This window comes from Puntigrus tetrazona, chromosome 12 (genome assembly GCF_018831695.1).
Source record: "Puntigrus tetrazona isolate hp1 chromosome 12, ASM1883169v1, whole genome shotgun sequence".
Lineage (NCBI taxonomy): Eukaryota > Metazoa > Chordata > Actinopteri > Cypriniformes > Cyprinidae > Puntigrus > Puntigrus tetrazona.
The window spans coordinates 16,726,614-16,745,183 of NC_056710.1; the positions used below are offsets into that span (position 1 = coordinate 16,726,614).

General features: G+C 37.5%; 1 protein-coding gene, 2 non-coding genes and 26 pseudogenes across 3 annotated transcripts in view; 28 read left to right on the forward strand and 1 right to left on the reverse strand.

The window, feature by feature from the left end:
* Positions 1–18,570, reverse strand: part of sdk2b (sidekick cell adhesion molecule 2b) — a 314,896-nt gene that overhangs the window by 41,266 nt on the left and 255,060 nt on the right.
* LOC122355909 lies at positions 390–507 on the forward strand (annotated as a pseudogene).
* Positions 779–897, forward strand: LOC122355906 (annotated as a pseudogene).
* LOC122355907 lies at positions 1,567–1,684 on the forward strand (annotated as a pseudogene).
* LOC122355918 lies at positions 1,959–2,075 on the forward strand (annotated as a pseudogene).
* On the forward strand, positions 2,349–2,467 carry LOC122355914 (annotated as a pseudogene).
* On the forward strand, positions 8,703–8,821 carry LOC122355894 (annotated as a pseudogene).
* LOC122355917 lies at positions 9,096–9,214 on the forward strand (annotated as a pseudogene).
* On the forward strand, positions 9,491–9,609 carry LOC122355891 (annotated as a pseudogene).
* On the forward strand, positions 9,886–10,004 carry LOC122355903 (annotated as a pseudogene).
* LOC122355898 lies at positions 10,281–10,399 on the forward strand. Its single transcript, XR_006252261.1, has one exon. It is a non-coding gene; the product is annotated as a 5S ribosomal RNA (ribosomal RNA).
* Positions 10,668–10,786, forward strand: LOC122355926 (annotated as a pseudogene).
* On the forward strand, positions 11,063–11,181 carry LOC122355912 (annotated as a pseudogene).
* Positions 11,458–11,579, forward strand: LOC122355927 (annotated as a pseudogene).
* On the forward strand, positions 11,855–11,963 carry LOC122355922 (annotated as a pseudogene).
* Positions 12,240–12,358, forward strand: LOC122355884. The gene has a single exon (XR_006252257.1). It is a non-coding gene; the product is annotated as a 5S ribosomal RNA (ribosomal RNA).
* LOC122355923 lies at positions 12,632–12,740 on the forward strand (annotated as a pseudogene).
* LOC122355893 lies at positions 13,395–13,513 on the forward strand (annotated as a pseudogene).
* On the forward strand, positions 13,790–13,906 carry LOC122355925 (annotated as a pseudogene).
* LOC122355904 lies at positions 14,184–14,302 on the forward strand (annotated as a pseudogene).
* On the forward strand, positions 14,579–14,697 carry LOC122355885 (annotated as a pseudogene).
* On the forward strand, positions 14,970–15,088 carry LOC122355915 (annotated as a pseudogene).
* LOC122355901 lies at positions 15,366–15,484 on the forward strand (annotated as a pseudogene).
* LOC122355886 lies at positions 16,141–16,259 on the forward strand (annotated as a pseudogene).
* On the forward strand, positions 16,535–16,653 carry LOC122355889 (annotated as a pseudogene).
* On the forward strand, positions 16,929–17,047 carry LOC122355895 (annotated as a pseudogene).
* On the forward strand, positions 17,323–17,441 carry LOC122355930 (annotated as a pseudogene).
* On the forward strand, positions 17,709–17,827 carry LOC122355900 (annotated as a pseudogene).
* On the forward strand, positions 18,103–18,221 carry LOC122355905 (annotated as a pseudogene).

The following is an 18,570-nucleotide window of genomic DNA, read 5'->3' on the forward strand; positions in this document are numbered from 1 at the left end:
ATCCCACCCTGTTCACGCCTCGATCTCGCTCTGATCTCAGAAGCTGTGTGCAGAGTTGGGCCTAGTTAGTACTTGGATGGGAGACTGCCTAGGAATACCAGGTGCTGTAAGTTTTTGAGTTTTTTCACTACTTATCTAATACACTGGTCCTTAGTGTGGCCAAAGTTTGACCAGCTCTTTGCTTTCCTCTCCTTACTGCTTATTTAATTCAATTGCCTTTAAAGTAGCTGTTCTTTAAACAGAGTTTGACTGTTTTTAACTACTTAACTAATGCTCTATCTTTAATGTAGCTCATTTTGAAGTATTTTTTGTATTTCATTCATTACTTATCTAGTATAATGGCACTTAGTGTGCCTCACCTTAAAATAGGGGCTTTTGCAGCAGCTTTCACCACGGCCATACCACCCTGTTCACGCCTGATCTCGTCTGATCTCAGAAGCTAAGCAGAGTTGGGCCTAGTTAGTACTTGGATGGGAGACTGCCTAGGAATACCAGGTGCTGTAAGTTTTGAGTTTTTCACTACTTATCTAATACACTGGCTCTTAGTGTGGCCAAAGTTTGACCAGCTCTTTGCTTTCCTTACTGCTTATTTAATTCAATTGCCTTTAAAGTAGCTGTTCTTTAAACAGAGTTTGACTGTTTTTAACTACTTAACTAATGCTCTTATCTTTAATGTAGCTCATTTTGAAGTATTTTTTGTATTTCATTCATTACTTATCTAGTATAATGGCACTTAGTGTGCCTCACCTTAAAATAGGGGCTTTTTGCAGCAGCTTTAGCTTACGGCCATCCCACCCTGTTCTCGCCTGATCTCGCCTGATCTCAGAAGCTAAGCAGAGTTGGGCCTAGTTAGTACTTGGATGGGAGACTGCCTAGGAATACCAGGTGCTGTAAGTTTTGAGTTTTTCACACTACTTATCTAATACACTGGCCCTTAGTGTGGCCAAAGTTTGACCAGCTCTTTTGCTTTCCCTTACTGCTTATTTAATTCAATTGCCTTTAAAGTAGCTGTTCTTTAAACAGAGTTTGACTGTTTTTAACTACTTAACTAATGCTCTTATCTTTAATGTAGCTCATTTTGAAGTATTTTTTTGTATTTCATTCATTACTTATCTAGTATAATGGCACTTAGTGTACCTCACCTTAAAAATAGGGGGCTTTTGCAGCAGCTTTCACACGGCCATACCACCCTCCTGTTCACGCCTGATCTCGCCTGATCTCAGAAGCTACAGAGTTGGGCCTAGTTAGTACTTGGATGGGAGACTGCCTAGGAATACCAGGTGCTGTAAGTTTTTGAGTTTTTTCACTACTTATCTAATACACTGGCCCTTAGTGTGGCCAAAGTTTGACCAGCTCTTTGCTTTCCTTACTGCTTATTTAATTCAATTGCCTTTAAAGTAGCTGTTCTTTAAACAGAGTTTGACTGTTTTTAACTACTTAACTAATGCTCTTATCTTTAATGTAGCTCATTTTGAAGTATTTTTTTGTATTTCATTCATTACTTATCTAGTATAATGGCACTTAGTGTGCCTCACCTTAAAATAGGGGCTTTTTGCAGCAGCTTTCGCTTACGCCATACCACCCTGTTCACGCCTGATCTCGTCTGATCTCAGAAGCTAAGCAGAGTTGGGCCTAGTTAGTACTTGGATGGGAGACTGCCTAGGAATACCAGGTGCTGTAAGTTTTGAGTTTTTTCACTACTTATCTAATACACTGGCCCTTAGTGTGGCCAAAGTTTGACCAGCTCTTTGCTTTCCCTTACTGCTTATTTAATTCAATTGCCTTTAAAGTAGCTGTTCTTTAAACAGAGTTTGACTGTTTTTAACTACTTAACTAATGCTCTTATCTTTAATGTAGCTCATTTTGAAGTATTTTTTTGTATTTCATTCATTACTTATCTAGTATAATGGCACTTAGTGTGCCTCACCTTAAAATAGGGGCTTTTTGCAGCAGCTTTTGCTTACGGCCATACCACCCTGTTCACGCCTGATCTCGCCTGATCTCAGAAGCTACAGAGTTGGGCCTAGTTAGTACTTGGATGGGAGACTGCCTAGGAATACCAGGTGCTGTAAGTTTTTGAGTTTTTCACTACTTATCTAATACACAGGCCCTTAGTGTGGCCAAAGTTTGACCAGCTCTTTGCTTTCCCTTACTGCTTATTTAATTCAATTGCCTTTAAAGTAGCTGTTCTTTAAACAGAGTTTGACTGTTTTTAACTACTTAACTAATGCTCTTATCTTTAATGTAGCTCATTTTGAAGTATTTTTTTGTATTTCATTCATTACTTATCTAGTATAATGGCACTTAGTGTGCCTCACCTTAAAAATAGGGGCTTTTGCAGCAGCTTTAGCTACGGCCATCCCACCCTGTTCACGCCTGATCTCGCCTGATCTCAGAAGCTAAGCAGAGTTGGGCCTAGTTAGTACTTGGATGGGAGACTGCCTAGGAATACCAGGTGCTGTAAGTTTTTGAGTTTTTTCACTACTTATCTAATACACTGGCCCTTAGTGTGGCCAAAGTTTGACCAGCTCTTTGCTTTCCCTTACTGCTTATTTAATTCAATTGCCTTTAAAGTAGCTGTTCTTTAAACAGAGTTTGACTGTTTTTAACTACTTAACTAATGCTCTTATCTTTAATGTAGCTCATTTTGAAGTATTTTTTTGTATTTCATTCATTACTTATCTAGTATAATGGCACTTAGTGTGCCTCACCTTAAAATAGGGGGCTTTTTGCAACAGCTTTCGCTTACGGACATACCACCCTGTTGGCGCTAGAGAGCACACAGGAAGTTGTTGGCTGCAGTAGGGAGAGGAAGGCTCTCCTCCATTTTGTGTTAATTTTTTGTCTTTGTATTTTGCTTTTTTCTTTAGTTAAAGTTAGTTTTTTGTTTGTTTTTTTCAGTTATAAAACCACCCAACAGCAGCATTTTTGCTTGCTGGAGGGTGGTTACGCCTTTTTATTTTTCTCTTTTTTCCTTTTTTTCAATGGACGGATTAACGGCAAACGACACTGGACTGGCACGAGGAACAAGCATGGCAAACGACTCTGGACTGGCACGAGGAAGAAGCATGGGAAACGATATTGGACTGGCACGAGGAACAAGCATGGCAAACGACACTGGACTGGCACGAGGAAGAGGCACGGCAAACGACACTGGACTGGATGGCGAGACACGTATGACAAACGACACTGGTCTGGATTACCGACAACGAGAAGAACATGGAAAAAACCTAGACACAAGAGACAAGTTTGGCAGAAGAAGATATTTAAAGGAGGCGACTGTGATTGTGAATGTGGAGAATGTAAGTGAGGTGAGAGCTGTGGATATTATAAAAGCGTGTGACGGATAAATGTGGAAATGGGAATATTTTGGCGTTAAGACCAAGGCAAGGAAAAGAATATGAACTTACAATGGAAAAGGAAGAAGCATGTGAGGAATTGACTGATGGACTTTAATAAAAGGGGTGAACTGCGAGATAAAAAAATTGCAAAATAGAGATTACGTTGTTTCCTTCATGCACCTGCCCGTCTATCTTGATGATAATAAAATTTTAGGGAAATTGGAAGGATGGGGAGTTAATCCCATGTCAAATGTTAAAAGAAGATGCTACCCGGGCACTGACATTGAGGACGGAACAAGGTTCCTAAAAGTTAGATTCCCAAAGAAGTGACATCGCTGCCATATAGCACAAAGTTGGAAACAGCCGAGGGGCCGCAGTATTTTAGGGTGATGCACAGCCATCAGGTGAAGACCTGTAGGCTGTGCATGAGCCCAGGACACCTGCTTAAAGAATGCCCAGATTTTAAGTGCTATAAGTGCGAGGAGAGGGGACATTTTGCAAGAGATTGCAATGCTGTCAGATGCCCGGAGTGTCATGGAGTTTTAAATAAATGTGAATGTTGGATGGAGGGAGAGGAAGGAGGTAGGGAAGATCGGATGGGCGGACAGGTGCATGAAGGAAACAACGAGGAGGAAAGACAAATTGATGAAGAACAAGAGGAAGAAGGACTACAACAAAAAGAAACAGAAGAGGAATCAGACAACATAGAGGAACGTGAAGGAGAAAAAGAGAATGACAAAGACAAGGAACAGACAACAGAACAGGACACTCAGTGGACGGAAATGGAAATAGCGGACAGTTTTAAAACTTTTCTAGATGATGTGGAGAGAGATGGACAAGGAATAGAAGTTCAAAGCAAAGAAATGGACAGTGAAGAAGAAACAAGGACAAACAGTATGGGAAAAGACAGAGGGGAGAGAGGACAAATAAGAAGGAGAACAATAAAGGTAAAACCAAACGTGGAAAATGCAAGGAAAAAAATAATGACAAGTGCAAACAGGTATGAAGCGTTAAGAGGGCTGGAGGGAGAAGATGGAGAATAATGGTTTTTAAGTATTTATTTTTCTTTTTTTTAATGGTTTTTAGTTGTGTTACTTTTAATGCAAGGGGACTGATGGACATGAGAAAGTTTGAAAGAGTGAAAGAAAAATGTAAAGGAGAAGATGTTATCGTTTTGCAAGAAACAAATTGGAAAGAGAGTGTGATGGTGGACTATAAAAAGAAATGGGATGGAGATATTTTGTATAACAATGGAGATGGAAGGCTTGGAAGAGGAGTGGCTTTTTTAATGAGAAAAAATGTTTTTAATTCAAGCAATGTAGTGTATAAAGATAAGATGGGGAAATGTATGGTGGTTGAAGTAAATTGTGAAGGACGTGAACTGATTTTAGCCAATGTACACGCACCAACAGAAGAGAAAGAAAAGAAAGAGTTTTTTAATGTTTTAAGAAATATTGTAAAGAAGTATAAAGAAATAATAATGATGGGGGATTTTAATACTGTTTTTAGCAAGCAGGATATGGCGGAGGGAATGGTTTTTAAATCAGACACAGGAGAAATGAATTAAAGGAACTGATGAGAGAAAATAACTTAATAGATGTGTGGAGGGAAATGAATGGAGGAAAAAAGGAGTTTTCAAGAAGGCAAATAGTAGGGAACTTTATTTGTAAAACAAGAATTGATTATGTGTTATGTACAAGAAATGTAGGGAATTTTATTGAAAAAATCAGATATGAAGAAACCAGTTTTAGTGATCATAAGTTTTTACGTTTTAAAATAGATTGGAGCAACATGCAAAGGGGTCCGGGAGTATGGATTTTAAATACAGAGATTTTAAAGAATGAAGACTATGTTTTGAAGGTTAAAGAGGTCATTGAAAAGGAAAAGGAAAATGAAATGTATACAGAGGATAAGAGAATCTGGTGGAGAATGTCAAATTTTTAATCAAAAAATTTTCAATCAAATATTGTAGTACTTTTTGAGGAAATGCAAAAGGTTCAAAGAAAGAGAAATAAAGAAGAGTTTGGAAATTGAATTGAATAAAGAAAATAAAGACATACTAAAGATAAAGGAAATGGAGGGAAGACTGAAAGAAATAGAAGAAAAAGAATATGAGGGGCGAGGTTAAGAAGCAAAGCTAAATATCTTGTGGAGGGTGAAAATGCACAAAATTCTTTTTTGATTTGGAAAAAGAAAGGGAAAGCTGATATTATAAAGGAAATACGAGGGAAAATGGAGAAATTGTAGAAGGTAATGAAAATATTTTAAAAGAAATAAAGGATTTTTATGAGGATCTGTTTAGTGCAAGGGGCGTGGAAGAGAAGGAAAAAAAGAAACTGCTGAATCAGATAAAAGCAAAAGTAAGTGAGGAAGATAAAAAAGATTGTGACCAAGTAATCAGAGAAGAAGAGATCGAAAGAGCAATAAATGAACTGAATAAAAAAAGAGTCCGGGAATAGACGGTTTGGGAACTGAATTTTATGTATGTTTTAAAGGGGTTTTAACAAAGATTTTAAATGAGGTTTTTAAAGAAATTTTTGAAAAAGAAGAAATTAATGAAAGAACGAGGATGGGGTTAATGAAGCTGGTATATAAAAGGAAGGGTGAAAAATAGATTTAAAAACTATAGGCCAATTACAATGTTGAACACGGATCTTAAAATTTTAGCCAAGGTTTTAGCAAACAGATTAAAGGAAGTTATGCCAAGCATAATTGAAACAAACCAAGCATACGGAGTGAAAGGAAGGGATATAGATGACATAAAAATGAGTATAAGAGATACAATATGGTACATGAAGGATAAAGGTGAAGATGGATATATAATTAGTTTGGACTTTGAAAAAGCTTTTGATAGGGTGAACACAGGTATTTATTTGAGGTTTTAAGGAGTTTTGGTTTTGGGGGAATTTTATCAAATGGATAGAGATTTTATACAAGGGTGCTTTAACAAGGATAAAATGTAATGGGTTTTTAACAGACTGTTTTAAAATCACAAGATCAATTAGGCAGGGTTGTCCGCTTTCAGCTTTACTTTATTCACTTGTATCAGAACCATTGGGACTGGCTATAAAACAAAAAGAAGGAATAATAGGTATAGAAATTGACGAAAACAATGAAGGGAAGGTTTATCAATATGCTGATGACACAACGATAATTGTAAAAGGAAAGGATAGTGTCAAAGAAGTTATGAATGTTGTAAAAGAATTTTGTAAAGGATCTGGGAGTAAAATAAATGAGGAGAAAACAGTATATATCAGATTTGGGAAAGCTATGATTTTAACGGATTGTTTTAACTTCAAGGAAGTGGAACAAATTAAGATTTTAGGAATTTTAATGGGGAAAAATGAGAGAAAAGTAAGAGATGAAATGTGGGAGGAACTAGTAACAGAAATAGAGAGAAGGTTAAACTTTTGGAAACTGAGAACACTAAACTTAAAAGGGAAGGTTTTAATATTGAATGTTTTAATGGTTTCTAAGCTGTGGTATGTTTTAAATGTATCTGAGATGCCTTTGTGGACAGAAAAGAGGTTGAAGAAATGTTTTCTTGACTTTTTATGGGAGGGAAAACCAGCAAGAATAGCATATAATACGATTTTAGGGGCGGTGGAAAAGGGGGGATTAGGTTTAATGGATGTAGAACAGAGAAAAAATGCTTTGAGAGTTAAAATAGTAAAGAAATACCTACAAGAAGAGAGCAAATTTGAGTGGAAAAAACAATGAAATACTTTTTAAACAAATGTGGGAATTTTAACATGGGGGATGGTATTTTATGGATGAAAACAAAAATTTGGATGACAGAAGGATTACCTGAGTTTTACAGAGAAATGTTTAGTGCCTGGGGAAAATTTTTAAGTAAAATTGTATACAACCCTCAAAGAAGAGAAAACATTTTAAATCAACCCCTGTTCTTAAATAACAACATTTTAAAACAAGACAAAGAACTATTTTTAAGAAATGGATGGAAGTGGGGATAACAAGAGTGAGAGATGTCTTGTATGAATTTAAAGAGGGTTTTTTACCAATACAATATATTGTGGATGCAATGGATGAAGCAAAAGAAGAATATAGCAAACAAGAAATAACAAACAAATATGAAATCCTTAAAAAAGCAATACCTAAAGAGTGGATTAAAAGAATAGAGAGTACGGAAGAAGAGCAAACAGAGGAACATTTTAATGTGAAACTGGGTGAAAAATTTTATGATTTTAAGGGATGTACTGTAAAAATGTTTTATTGTGTTTTTAGAGATGGTGTTTTTAAAGAGCCAACTGTAAATAAGTACTGGGTGGAAAAATTCAACAATCTAAAAGAAGAATGTATATGGAGAAACATGAGGGGGAAGTGTGTCGAAACAAAGTTGGAATGTTTGGAGTATTTTATAAGACACAAAGTTGTTTTTACTGAAGTTATTTTACAAAAAATAGGGATGGAACAACATGCAATGTGCAAAGTGTGCAAAGAAAAAGAAGAGGGGATTTTACATCTGTTTTTATATTGTAAGGAACTGGAGGCATTTTTAAGGAAATGTAAATGTTTAATCAAAGACTTGACTGAAGAATGGGATGAAAATGGAATGGAATGGAACAGAGTGTTGATGTTTGGATGGGAAAAGAAGTGTAAAAACAAAGCCTTTATTAATCTGTTTGTGATGTTAATGAAAAGTGCAATATGGGAGAGGAGAATTGTGGCCAAAAAGGAACAAATTGTTTTGGATGTTTGGACTGTCTTTAAAAGGAAAACTGAAATATATATGGACAAATTGTATGTGTATTTTAAAAGTGAAAAATCCTAGATGCATTTTATGTTGTTTTTACACGAAATGTCTATCGTGTTTTAAAGATTTTATGTGGAGCTACCGGAGAGCGAAGAATTTGTTTAAATAATGTATGAAATTATGAGATATGTGATGTGGATATTGTACAAGAGAAAGTATGTTTTTATTGTATTTGATTGATTGAAAAATATTTTAATAAAAAAAAAAAAAAAAAATTCACGCCTGATCTCGCTGATCTGATCTCAGAAGCAAAGCAGAGTTGGGCCTAGTTAGTACTTGGATGGGAGACTCCTAGGAATACCAGGTGCTGTAAGTTTTGAGTTTTTCACTACTTATCTAATACACTGGCCCTTAGTGTGGCCAAAGTTTGACCAGCTCTTTGCTTTCCCTTACTGCTTATTTAATTCAATTGCCTTTAAAGTAGCTGTTCTTTAAACAGAGTTTGACTGTTTTTAACTACTTAACTAATGCTCTTATCTTTAATGTAGCTCATTTTGAAGTATTTTTTGTATTTCATTCATTACTTATCTAGTATAATGGCACTTAGTGGGCCTCACCTTAAAATAGGGGCTTTTGCAGCAGCTTTCGCTTACGGCCATACCACCCTGTTCACGCCTGATCTCGTCTGATCTCAGAAGCTATGCAGAGTTGGGCCTAGTTAGTACTTGGATGGGAGACTGCCTAGGAATACCAGGTGCTGTAAGTTTTTGAGTTTTTTCACTACTTATCTAATACACTGGCCCTTAGTGTGGCCAAAGTTTGACCAGCTCTTTGCTTTCCCTTACTGCTTATTTAATTCAATTGCCTTTAAAGTAGTTGTTCTTTAAACAGAGTTTGACTGTTTTTAACTACTTAACTAATGCTCTTATCTTTAATGTAGCTCATTTTGAAGTATTTTTTTGTATTTCATTCATTACTTATCTAGTATAATGGCACTTAGTGTGCCTCACCTTAAAATAGGGGCTTTTTGCACCAGCTTTCGCCACGGCCATACCACCCTGTTCATGCCTGATCTCGTCTGATCTCAGAAGCTAAGCAGAGTTGGGCCTAGTTAGTACTTGGATGGGAGACTGCCTAGGAATACCAGGTGCTGTAAGTTTTTGAGTTTTTTCACTACTTATCTAATACACTGGCCCTTAGTGTGGCCAAAGTTTGACCAGCTCTTTGCTTTCCCTTACTGCTTATTTAATTCAATTGCCTTTAAAGTAGCTGTTCTTTAAACAGAGTTTGACTGTTTTTAACTACTTAACTAATGCTCTTATCTTTAATGTAGCTCATTTTGAAGTATTTTTTTGTATTTCATTCATTACTTATCTAGTATAATGGCACTTAGTGTGCATCACCTTAAAATAGGGGGCTTTTTGCAACAGCTTTCGCTTACGGACATACCACCCTGTTCACGCCTGATCTCGTCTGATCTCAGAAGCTAAGCAGAGTTGGGCCTAGTTAGTACTTGGATGGGAGACTGCCTAGGAATACCAGGTGCTGTAAGTTTTTGAGTTTTTTCACTACTTATCTAATACACTGGCCCTTAGTGTGGCCAAAGTTTGACCAGCTCTTTGCTTTCCCTTACTGCTTATCTAATTCAATTGCCTTTAAAGTAGCTGTTCTTTAAACAGAGTTTGACTGTTTTTAACTACTTAACTAATGCTCTTATCTTTAATGTAGCTCATTTTGAAGTATTTTTTTGTATTTCATTCATTACTTATCTAGTATAATGGCACTTAGTGTGCCTCACCTTAAAATAGGGGGCTTTTTGCAGCAGCTTTCGCTTACGGCCATACCACCCTGTTCACGCCTGATCTCGTCTGATCTCAGAAGCTAAGCAGAGTTGGGTCTAATTAGTACTTGGATGGGAGACTGCCTAGGAATACCAGGTGCTATAAGTTTTTGAGTTTTTTCACTACTTATCTAATACACTGGCCCTTAGTGTGGCCAAAGTTTGACCAGCTCTTTGCTTTCGCTTACTGCTTATTTAATTCAATTGCCTTTAAAGTAGCTGTTCTTTAAACAGAGTTTGACTGTTTTTAACTACTTAACTAATGCTCTTATCTTTAATGTAGCTCATTTTGAAGTATTTTTTTGTATTTCATTCATTACTTATCTAGTATAATGGCACTTAGTGTGCCTCACCTTAAAATAGGGGGCTTTTTGCAGCAGCTTTCGCTTACGGCCATACCACCCTGTTCACGCCTGATCTCGTCTGATCTCAGAAGCTAAGCAGAGTTGGGCCTAGTTAGTACTTGGATGGGAGACTGCCTAGGAATACCAGGTGCTGTAAGTTTTTGAGTTTTTTCACTACTTATCTAATACACTGGCCCTTAGTGTGGCCAAAGTTTGACCAGCTCTTTGATTTCCTTTACTGCTTAATTCAATTGCCTTTAAAGTAGCTGTTCTTTAAACAGAGTTTGACTCTTTTTAACTACTTAACTAATGCTCTTATCTTTAATGTAGCTCATTTTGAAGTATTTTTTTGTATTTCATTCATTACTTATCTAGTATAATGGCACTTAGTGTGCCTCACCTTAAAATAGGGGCTTTTGCAGCAGCTTTAGCACGGCCATCCCACCCTGTTCACGCCTGATCTCGTCTGATCTCAGAAGCTAAGCTGAGATGGGCCTAGTTAGTACTTGGATGGGAGACTGCCTAGGAATACCAGGTGCTGTAAGTTTTTGAGTTTTTTCACTACTTATCTAATACACTGGCCCTTAGTGTGGCCAAAGTTTGACCAGCTCTTTGCTTTCCCTTACTGCTTATTTAATTCAATTGCCTTTAAAGTAGCTGTTCTTTAAACAGAGTTTGACTGTTTTTAACTACTTAACTAATGCTCTTATCTTTAATGTAGCTCATTTTGAAGTATTTTTTTGTATTTCATTCATTACTTATCTAGTATAACGGCACTTAGTGTGCCTCACCTTAAAATAGGGGCCTTTTTGCAGCAGCTTTTGCTTACGGCCATCCCACCCTGTTCACGCCTGATCTTGTCTGATCTCAGAAGCTAAGCAGAGTTGGGCCTAGTTAGTACTTGGATGGGAGACTGCCTAGGAATACCAGGTGCTGAAAGTTTTTGAGTTTTTTCACTACTTATCTAATACACTGGCCCTTAGTGTGGCCAAAGTTTGACCAGCTCTTTGCTTTCCCTTACTGCTTATTTAATTCAATTGCCTTTAAAGTAGCTGTTCTTTAAAAAGAGTTTGACTGTTTTTAACTACTTAACTAATGCTCTTATCTTTAATGTAGCTCATTTTGAAGTATTTTTTTGTATTTCATTCATTACTTATCTAGTATAATGGCACTTAGTGTGCCTCACATTAAAATAGGGGGCTTTTTGCAACAGCTTTTGCTTACGGACGCATACACACCCTGTTCACGCCTGATCTCGTCTGATCTCAGAAGCTAAGCAGAGTTGGGCCTAGTTAGTACTTGGATGGGAGACTGCCTAGGAATACCAGGTGCTGTAAGTTTTTGAGTTTTTTCACTACTTATCTAATACACTGGCCCTTAGTGTGGCCAAAGTTTGACCAGCTCTTTGCTTTCCCTTACTGCTTATTTAATTCAATTGCCTTTAAAGTAGCTGTTCTTTAAACAGAGTTTGACTGTTTTTAACTACTTAACTAATGCTCTTATCTTTAATGTAGCTCATTTTGAAGTATTTTTTGTATTTCATTCATTACTTATCTAGTATAATGGCACTTAGTGTGCCTCACCTTAAAATAGGGGGCTTTTTGCAGCAGCTTTCGCTTACGGCCATACCACCCTGTTCACGCCTGATCTCAGAAGCTAAGCAGAGTTGGGCCTAGTTAGTACTTGGATGGGAGACTGCCTAGGAATACCAGGTGCTGTAAGTTTTTGAGTTTTTTCACTACTTATCTAATACACTGGCCCTTAGTGTGGCCAAAGTTTGACCAGCTCTTTGCTTTCCCTTACTGCTTATTTAATTCAATTGCCTTTAAAGTAGCTGTTCTTTAAACAGAGTTTGACTGTTTTTAACTACTTAACTAATGCTCTTATCTTTAATGTAGCTCATTTTGAAGTATTTTTTTGTATTTCATTCATTACTTATCTAGTATAATGGCACTTAGTGTGCCTCACCTTAAAATAGGGGGCTTTTTGCAGCAGCTTTCACTTACGGCCATACCACCCTGTTCACGCCTGATCTCGTCTGATCTCAGAAGCTAAGCAGAGTTGGGCCTAGTTAGTACTTGGATGGGAGACTGCCTAGGAATACCAGGTGCTGTAAGTTTTTGAGTTTTTCACTACTTATCTAATACACTGGCCCTTAGTGTGGCCAAAGTTTGACCAGCTGTTTGCTTTCCTTACTGCTTATTTAATTCAATTGCCTTTAAAGTAGCTGTTCTTTAAACAGAGTTTGACTGTTTTTAACTACTTAACTAATGCTCTTATCTTTAATGTAGCTCATTTTGAAGTATTTTTTTGTATTTCATTCATTACTTATCCAGTATAATGGCACTTAGTGTGCCTCACCTTAAAATAGGGGCTTTTTGCAGCAGCTTTAGCTTACGGCCATACCACCCTGTTCACGCCTGATCTCAGAAGCTAAGCAGAGTTGGGCCTAGTTAGTACTTGGATGGGAGACTGCCTAGGAATACCAGGTGCTGTAAGTTTTGAGTTTTTTCACTACTTATCTAATACACTGGCCCTTAGTGTGGCCAAAGTTTGACCAGCTCTTTGCTTTCCCTTACTGCTTATTTAATTCAATTGCCTTTAAAGTAGCTGTTCTTTAAACAGAGTTTGACTGTTTTTAACTACTTAACTAATGCTCTTATCTTTAATGTAGCTCATTTTGAAGTATTTTTTGTATTTCATTCATTACTTATCTAGTATAATGGCACTTAGTGTGCTTCACCTTAAAATAGGGGCTTTTGCAGCAGCTTTCACACGGCCATACCACCCTGTTCACGCGCCTGATCTCAGAAGCTAAGCAGAGTTGGGCCTAGTTAGTACTTGGATGGGAGACTGCCTAGGAATACCAGGTGCTGTAAGTTTTTGAGTTTTTTCACTACTTATCTAATACACTGGCCCTTAGTGTGGCCAAAGTTTGACCAGCTCTTTGCTTTCCTTACTGCTTATTTAATTCAATTGCCTTTAAAGTAGCTGTTCTTTAAACAGAGTTTGACTGTTTTTAACTACTTAACTAATGCTCTTATCTTTAATGTAGCTCATTTTGAAGTATTTTTTGTATTTCATTCATTACTTATCTAGTATAATGGCACTTAGTGTGCCTCACCTTAAAATAGGGGCTTTTTGCAGCAGCTTTCGCTTACGGCCATACCACCCTGTTCACGCCTGATCTAGTCTGATCTCAGAAGCTAAGCAGAGTTGGGCCTAGTTAGTACTTGGATGGGAGACTGCCTAGGAATACCAGGTGCTGTAAGTTTTTGAGTTTTTTCACTACTTATCTAATACACTGGCCCTTAGTGTGGCCAAAGTTTGACCAGCTCTTTGCTTTCCCTTACTGCTTATTTAATTCAATTGCCTTTAAAGTAGCTGTTCTTTAAACAGAGTTTGACTGTTTTTAACTTCTTAACTAATGCTCTTATCTTTAATGTAGCTCATTTTGAAGTATTTTTTTGTATTTCATTCATTACTTATCTAGTATAATGGCACTTAGTGTGCCTCACCTTAAAATAGGGGGCTTTTTGCAGCAGCTTTCGCTCACGGCCATCCCACCCTGTTCACGCCTGATCTCGTCTGATCTCAGAAGCTACAGAGTTGGGCCTAGTTAGTACTTGGATGGGAGACTGCCTAGGAATACCAGGTGCTGTAAGTTTTTGAGTTTTTTCACTACTTATCTAATACACTGGCCCTTAGTGTGGCCAAAGTTTGACCAGCTCTTTGCTTTCCTTACTGCTTATTTAATTCAATTGCCTTTAAAGTAGCTTTTCTTCTTTAAACAGAGTTTGACTGTTTTTAACTACTTAACTAATGCTCTTATCTTTAATGTAGCTCATTTTGAAGTATTTTTTTGTATTTCATTCATTACTTATCTAGTATAATGGCACTTAGTGTGCCTCACCTTAAAATAGGGGCTTTTTGCAGCAGCTTTAGCTTATGGCCATCCCACCCTGTTCACGCCTGATCTCGCCTGATCTCAGAAGCTAAGCAGAGTTGGGCCTAGTTAGTACTTGGATGGGAGACTGCCTAGGAATACCAGGTGCTGTAAGTTTTGAGTTTTTTCACTACTTATCTAATACACTGGCCCTTAGTGTGGCCAAAGTTTGACCAGCTCTTTGCTTTCCTTTACTGCTTATTTAATTCAATTGCCTTTAAAGTAGCTGTTCTTTAAACAGAGTTTGACTGTTTTTAACTACTTAACTAATGCTCTTATCTTTAATGTAGCTCATTTTGAAGTATTTTTTTTGTATTTCATTCATTACTTATCTAGTATAATGGCACTTAGTGTGCCTCACCTTAAAATAGGGGGCTTTTTGCAGCAGCTTTCGCTTACGGCCATACCACCCTGTTCACGCCTGATCTCGTCTGATCTCAGAAGCTAAGCAGAGTTGGGCCTAGTTAGTACTTGGATGGTAGACTGCCTAGGAATACCAGGTGCTGTAAGTTTTTGAGTTTTTTCACTACTTATCTAATACACTGGCCCTTAGTGTGGCCAAAGTTTGACCAGCTCTTTGCTTTCCCTTACTGCTTATTTAATTCAGTTGCCTTTAAAGTATCTGTACTTTAAACAGAGTTTGACTGTTTTTAACTACTTAACTAATGCTCTTATCTTTAATGTAGCTCATTTTGAAGTATTTTTTTGTATTTCATTCATTATCTAATAAAATGACACTTAGTGAGCCTCACCTTAAAATAGGGGCCTTTTTGCAGCAGCTTTTGCTTACTGCCATACCACCCTGTTCACGCCTGATCTTGTCTGAGCTCAGAAGCTAAGCAGAGTTGGGCCTGGTTATTACTTGGATTGGAGACTGCCTAGGAATACCAGGTGCTGTAGGTTTTTGAGTTTTTTCACTACTTATCTAATACACTGGCCCTTAGTGTGGCTAAAGTTTGACCAGCTCTTTGCTTTCCCTTACTGCTTATTTAATTCAATTGCCTTTAAAGTAGCTGTACTTTAAACAGAGTTTGACTGTTTTTAACTACTTAACTAATGCTCTTATCTTTAATGTAGCTCATTTTGAAAGTATTTTTTGTATTTCATTCATTACTTATCTAGTATAATGGCACTTAGTGTGCCTCACCTTAAAATAGGGGCTTTTTCTAGCAGCAGCTTTGCTTATGGCCATATCACCCTGTTTACGCGTGATCTCATCTGATCTCAGAAGCTAAGCAGAGTTGGGCCTAGTTAGTACTTGGATGGGAGACTGCTTAGGAATACCAGGTGCTGTAAGTTTTTGAGTTTTTTCACTACTTATCTAATACACTGGCCCTTAGTGTGGCCAAAGTTTGACCAGCTCTTTGCTTTCCTTACTGCTTATTTAATTCAATTGCCTTTAAAGTAGCTGTACTTTAAACAGAGTTTGACTGTTTTTAACTACTTAACTAATGCTCTTATCTTTAATGTAGCTCATTTTGAAGTATTTTTTGTATTTCATTCATTACTTATCTAGTATAATGGCACTTAGTGTGCCTCACCTTAAAATAGGAGGCTTTTGCAGCAGCTTTCTCTTAGGGGCCATACCACCCTGTTCACGCCTGATCTCAGAAGCTAAGCAGAGTTGGGCTTAGTTAGTACTTGGATGGGAGACTGCCTAGGAATACCAGGTGCTGTAAGTTTTGAGTTTTTTCACTACTTATCTAATACACTGGCCCTTAGTGTGGCCAAAGTTTGACCAGCTCTTTGCTTTCCCATACTGCTTATTTAATTCAATTGCCTTTAAAGTAGCTGTTCTTTAAACAGAGTTTGACTGTTTTTAACTACTTAACTAATGCTCTTATCTTTAATGTAGCTCATTATGAAGTATTTTTTTATATTTCATTCATTACTTATCTAGTATAATGGCACTTAGTGTGCCTCACCTTAAAATAGGGGCTTTTGCAGCAGCTTTTGCTTACGGCCATACCACCCTGTTCACGCCTGATCTCGTCTGATCTCAGAAGCTAAGCAGAGTTGGGCCTAGTTAGTACTTGGATGGTAGACTGCCTAGGAATACCAGGTGCTGTAAGTTTTGAGTTTTTTCACTACTTATCTAATACACTGGCCCTTAGTGTGGCCAAAGTTTGACCAGCTCTTTGCTTTCCCTTACTGCTTATTTAATTCAATTGCCTTTAAAGTAGCTGTTCTTTAAACAGAGTTTGACTGTTTTTAACTACTTAACTAATGCTCTTATCTTTAATGTAGCTCATTTTGAAGTATTTTTTTGTATTTCATTCATTACTTATCTAGCATAATGGCACTTAGTGTGCCTCACCTTAAAATAGGGGGCTTTTTGCAGCAGCTTTCGCTTACGGCCATCCCACCCTGTTCACGCCTGATCTCGTCTGATCTCAGAAGCTAAGCAGAGTTGGGCCTAGTTAGTACTTGGATGGGAGACTGCCTAGGAATACCAGGTGCTGTAAGTTTTGAGTTTTTTCACTACTTATCTAATACACTGGCCCTTAGTGTGGCCAAAGTTTGACCAGCTCTTTGCTTTCCCTTACTGCTTATTTAATTCAATTGCCTTTAAAGTAGCTGTTCTTTAAACAGAGTTTGACTGTTTTTAACTACTTAACTAATGCTCTTATCTTTAATGTAGCTCATTTTGAAGTATTTTTTTGTATTTCATTCATTACTTATCTAGTATAATGGCACTTAGTGTGCCTCACCTTAAAATAGGGGGCTTTTTGCAGCAGCTTTCGCTTGCGGCCATCCCACCCTGTTCACGCCTGATCTCGTCTGATCTCAGAAGCTAAGCAGAGTTGGGCCTAGTTAGTACTTGGATGGGAGACTGCCTAGGAATACCAGGTGCTGTAAGTTTTTGAGTTTTTTCACTACTTATCTAATACACTGGCCCTTAGTGTGGCCAAAGTTTGACCAGCTCTTTGCTTTCCTTACTGCTTAATTAATTCAATTGCCTTTAAAGTAGCTGTTCTTTAAACAGAGTTTGACTGTTTTTAACTACTTAACTAATGCTCTTATCTTTAATGTAGCTCATTTTGAAGTATTTTTTTGTATTTCATTCATTACTTATCTAGTATAATGGCACTTAGTGTGCCTCACCTTAAAAGAGGGGGCTTTTTGCAGCAGCTTTCGCTTAAGGCCATACCACCCTCTTCACTCCTGATCTTGTTTGATCTCAGAAGCTAAGCAGAGTTGGACCTAGTTAGTACTTGGATGGGAGACTGCCTAGCAATACCAGGTGCTGTAGGTTTTGAGTTTTTCACTACTTATCTAATACACTGGCCCTTAGTGTGGCCAAAGTTTGACCAGCTCTTTGCTTTCCCTTACTGCTTATTTAATTCAATTGCCTTTAAAGTAGCTGTACTTTAAACAGAGTTTGACTGTTTTTAACTACTTAACTAATGCTCTTATCTTTAATGTAGCTCATTTTGAAGTATTTTTTGTATTTCATTCATTACTTATCTAGTATAATGGCACTTAGTGTGCCTCACCTTAAAATAGGGGCTTTTTGCAGCAGCTTTACGGCCATACCACCCTGTTCACGCCTGATCTCGCCTGATCTCAGAAGCTAAGCAGAGTTGGGCCTAGTTAGTACTTGGATGGGAGACTGCCTAGGAATACCAGGTGCTGTAAGTTTTGAGTTTTTTCACTACTTATCTAATACACTGGCCCTTAGTGTGGCCAAAGTTTGACCAGCTCTTTGCTTTCCCTTACTGCTTATTTAATTCAATTGCCTTTAAAGTAGCTGTTCTTTAAACAGAGTTTGACTGTTTTTAACTACTTAACTAATGCTCTTATCTTTAATGTAGCTCATTTTGAAGTATTTTTTTGTATTTCATTCATTACTTATCTAGTATAATGGCACTTAGTGTGCCTCACCTTAAAATAGGGGGCTTTTTGCAGCAGCTTTCGCCTATGGCCATACCACCCTGTTCACGCCTGATCTTGTCTGATCTCAGAAGCTAAGCAGAGTTGGGCCTAGTTAGTACTTGGATGGGAGACTGCCTAGGAATACCAGGTGCTGTAAGTTTTTGAGTTTTTTCACTACTTATCTAATACACTGGCCCTTAGTGTGGCCAAAGTTTGACCAGCTCTTTGCTTTCCCTTACTGCTTATTTAATTCAATTGCCTTTAAAGTAGCTGTTCTTTAAACAGAGTTTGACTGTTTTTAACTACTTAACTAATGCTCTTATCTTTAATGTAGCTCATTTTAAAGTATTTTTTTGTATTTCATTCATTACTTATCTAGTATAATGGCACTTAGTGTGCCTCACCTTAAAATAGGGGCTTTTGCAGCAGCTTTCACCACGGACATACCACCCTGTTCACGCATCTGATCTGATCTCAGAAGCTAAGCAGAGTTGGGCCTAGTTAGTACT